The sequence below is a fragment of the Dendrobium catenatum genome, unplaced genomic scaffold, assembly GCF_001605985.2.
Source record: "Dendrobium catenatum unplaced genomic scaffold, ASM160598v2 fragScaff_scaffold_371, whole genome shotgun sequence".
In the NCBI taxonomy this organism is placed as follows: Eukaryota; Viridiplantae; Streptophyta; class Magnoliopsida; order Asparagales; family Orchidaceae; genus Dendrobium; species Dendrobium catenatum.
Window position 1 is genome coordinate 14,329 of NW_021318833.1, and position 4,776 is coordinate 19,104.

Below are 4,776 nucleotides of genomic sequence, written 5' to 3' on the forward strand. Positions count from 1 at the left end.
GGGAGGTCTACTTTAGTAAAAGGTCAGGGTTCTCTGCCCACTTTAGGAGGAAGCAAAAGGAGTCGGTTCTCTGCTCGCTTCAGGAGGAAGCAAAAGGAGTCAGTTCTCTGCCGCACCGGGGTTGGTGAAAAAGAGTATATTGTAAAGGCTTCTCCGCCTAGCTGTGGGAGCTAAAGGAGAGACACTTAGCTAGTGCAATACTCAGAGGGTGACTTTGAGGAGTGGATGTAGGTCAAGGTATGACCGAACCACTATAAAATCAGTGTGATCTTTCTTTGTTTTATTTCCACATTTAATTTCTGCATCCATTATTATTTGTGGTGAATCATTTCGTGCTTTGCTTAAGAAAGATTTTTTAAAATACCAATTCACCTCGCCCCCCTCTTGGTTAGCCTCGGGCTAATTCCTAAGGGCTTAACATCCCTAATGAAATATTAAGTGGTATCATAGTGGGATTCATAAGTATTAAGTTTTAAAACTTTTTGAATTTTTGATCCATGGCTAACTCTAGTAATCGTAATACTGTGGAAGGGTATTCTATTACCCGACCACCTTTGTTTGATAATATCCCTTTTCATTTTTGAAAAACTTGCATGTCTACATTTTTACAATCAATTAATTATTGCATGTGGATGCTTGTTAAGGATGGCTATATACCCCCAACTGGAAAATTGAATGGCGTTACTGTTCCATTTCCTTTTACTGAATGGACTCTAGATGATAGGGATCTTTCACAACTTAATGCAAAATGTCTAAACTGCTTTTTTTGTGCCTTAAAATCTGAAGATTACATGCATGTTTCAACATGCACAACTGGTAAAGAGATTTGGGATAAATTGTGTATCACTTATGAAGGAACGAAAGAAGTTAAGCAATCTCGTTGGAATATTTTATTGCATGATTACAAACTTTTTTGTATGAAACCTAATGAAATGATTTCTAAAATGTATACAAGGTTTACTCAGATTGTTACTTCATTGCATGGATTAGAAAGATAACTTACTAATTATGAAAAAGTAAACAAAATTTTAAGATGTTTGCCTTCCTCTTTTTATGCTAAAATCACTGCAATTTCTGAATCTAAAGATTTAAATACTTATTTGATCAATAACTTACTTGGTTCACTCATTGCTTACAAGCAAGGCATGAACCATAGAAATCTTGATGGAGGTGAGAGGAAGAAGGAGAAAATGGTGGCACTTAAGGAGAACGACTCGGACACTAACTCCTCCGGGTCTAAAAGCGATGATGTTGCCTTAATCACGAGGCAATTTATGAACTTTTTAAGGAAGAAGCACAAGAATCATCAGAAGTGGAATAAAGGTAAGGGTAACAAAAATTTCAAGAATTCTAATGATATAATTTATTTTAAATGCAAGAAGCTAGGGCTTGTTAAAGCTGATTGTCCTACACTCAAGTCTCACCCAAGCAAGGAAAAAGGTGAGGAGAAACCCAAGTCCAAAAAGGACAAGAAGAGATTCCAAAAGACATTTTGGGTGGATTTTGTATCAGACTCCTCTGAGACTGAACCTAAAGCGGAGACAACCAACTTGTGCTTAATGGTAAACAATAATCTTGGTCAAAGAGACCAAGAAGATGTATGTGAACCAACTTATGATCAATTATTAGAAATTTATGAGCACATGCATGCATCATATAAAAAAACTTAATAAAAATCATGCTAGTTTGAAATTAGATTTTTTAAATTTATAAAAAGAGCATGAAATTTTTCTTAAAGATCATTCTTCAATTGATAATAATCTCATGGATTTACTTGATGAGTTTGATGCATTAAACAAAAAACATGTTGATTTATCTGATGCTCATAATTCTTTAAAATCATCCCATGCTGATTTAGAAAAAGAATATAAAAAATTAGAAAATCAAGAAGCTTTTGAAAATAAAAAACATTAATTTCATGCATCACATAAAAAGCATCACCATAGATTAGTGCATCCTTTTCCTGGAATTAGATGTTTTTCATGTGGCATGCAAGGACACATTGCACACACTTGCACCATTCACCATAGATCACATTGGGTCTGGAGACCCAGGTTACATGATTCACAGCGTGCATTGCATTCTACTTTCAATAAGAAGGAATTCAAACATGTTTGGGTTCCTAAATCTAACATTTGATAATTTTGTAGGCAAGCTCTCACAAAAGGCCTCGTGAGAGCATGTGGTACCTGGACAATGGATACTCTAAACATATGATTGGCGATGACAATCAATTCATTTTATTGGAGACTAGGATAGGAGGCAAGGTGACTCTTGGAGGCAACACCACCAGGAAGGGGGTAGGCTCAAGTATAATTGGTAATTCCAAGAACCTTTTTGATTGAAAATATTTTGCTTGTAGATGGACTGAAACACAACTTGCTCAGCATCAGTCACCTTTGCGATAAGGGCTTCATCAAATTTTTTTTGGCAAATTCATGCATTATCAGCTTAAATAATAATACTATTTTGCAGGGAAAATGGATCAACAATGTTTACAAGCTTTATTTAAACAACAACTAATGTGCTGCTTCATTTTGCTAAAAATTGTTGTTGATGATTCATGGTTATGGAATAGGAGATTATATCATGCCAGTATGAAAACCCTTAGGAAAGTGACCCAAAAAGACCTAGTTAGAGGTGTCCCTAAGCTTAAGTTTTCAAAAGACCACCTTTGTGATGCCTGCCAATTAGGAAAGCAAGTCCACTCCACTTTTCACTCCATTAAGGACATTAGCACCTCTAGACCTTTAAATGTCCTTCACATGGATTTATTTGGACTCATTAGCACTGCCAACTTGGGAGGGAAAGTCTATGGTTTTGTGATTATCGATGACTACTCGAGGTTTACTTGGATTAGATTTCTGTCACACAAAAATGAGTCTTTTGATGAGTTTAAAGCCTTCTTCACTTAGATTTAGAAAAAGCTAGGTTGTGAGATCTTGACCATCTATAATGACTATGGGGGAGAGTTTTAAAATGAGAGATTTTGAGATTTTTATAAGGACAAGGGGATTAGCCACAACTTCTCATCTCTTAGGACCCCTCAGTAGAACGGGGTAGCTGAAAAGAAGAATCAGACCTTAGTGGAAAATACTAGAGCCATGCTTGTTGAGTATTTACTTCCAAAATACATTCGGGATGAAGCGGTTAACATGGCTTATTATGTGTTGAATAGGGTGAATGTTAGAGCCAAATTAGAAAAGACACTCTATGAGATCCTTATGAGTAGGACACCCAATATTTCCCACCTTCATGTCTTTGGTTATAAAGTTTTCCTTCACAATAATGGGAAGTCTCACTTAGGAAAATTTAATCCAAAATCTGATGAAGGAGTGTTCTTAGGATATTCTAGTGTTGGGAAGTCTTTTAGGGTGTTTAATAAGAGAACTTTAGTGGTGGAACAAACTACTCATGTAGTGTTTGATGAGTTTGATCCTAGAAAGCCTAGAGTTGAGGATGATGATGATGTTGGAGAGATTACCACTAGAGTAGAAAATTTAGAGAAGAGGGTTGAGGACCAGAACACTGAAGGAGTAGGAGATGTACCCAAGGAGTAGAAAATGTAGATCTAGAGGAAAGGGTTGAACCTTCACACACTTTGCCTAAAGATTGGAGATACTCTTCGAGTCACCTTAAAGATCTTATCTTAGGAGACCCTTCTGATGGAATTAAGACTAGACATGGACTTAAGAAGGAAGTGAACCACTCTATGTTTATCTCAATGACTGAACCCACCAATATAAACCAAGCCCTTTCTGATGCGTTTTGGATCTTAGCCATGCATGAGGAGTTGAACCAATTTGTTAGGAATGATGTTTGGGAGCTTGTAGAAAGACCTAAGGGACAAAGTGTAGTTGGAACCATGTGGGTCTTTACGAATAAGGTGAATGATTCTGGAGTGGTGGCTAGGAATAAGGCAAGATTAGTGGCTAAGGGGTATAACCAAATAAAAGGGATAGATTTTGAGGAGACTTTTTCCCCTGTAGCTAGATTGGAAGCTATTAGAGTGTTATTAGCCTTTGCCTGTTATAAGGGATATAAGCTTTTCCAAATGGACATTAAGAGTGCCTTTTTAAATGGGAAAATAAAAGAGGATGTGTTTGTAGAATAACCCCCAGGTTTTGAGAGTTCCCAATTTCCAAATCATGTTTTCAAATTAAAAAAATCCTTATACAGATTAAAACAAGCACCCAGAGCTTTGTATGAGAGTCTTAGCACATTCTTACTAGAAAGGGAGTTTTTTAAGGAGAGCATAGACACCACCCTTTTCCTGAGGGAAGTATGAGAGTATTTACTCATTATTTAGATCTATGTCGATTATATACTTTTTGGATCTTTTAATAAAAGGCTATGTGATGACTTTTCTAAAATCATGAGCAAGGAGTTTGAGATGAGTATGATGGGAGAGTTATCTTATTTTTTAGGGTTTAGTATAAAACAAATGGATGATGGAACCTTTCTGAATCAATCTAAATACATAAAGGACATCTTGAAGAAGTATGAAATGGACAAAGCCAAGCCAATTAATACTCCCATGACCTAAGGAATTCAGTTGGATAAAGACCCAAATGGAAAATCAGTTGATAAAAAGAAGTATAGAGGGATGATTGGATCTTTACTTTACCTGACTGCTAGTTAACCTGATATAATGTTTAGCGTTTATCTTTGTGTTAGATTTTAAGCTGACCCTAAGGAATCTCACCTAACTACAGTTAAGAGAATTCTTAGATACCTTTTAGGGACCCAAAATGTAGGAATCTGGTACCCTAGGCA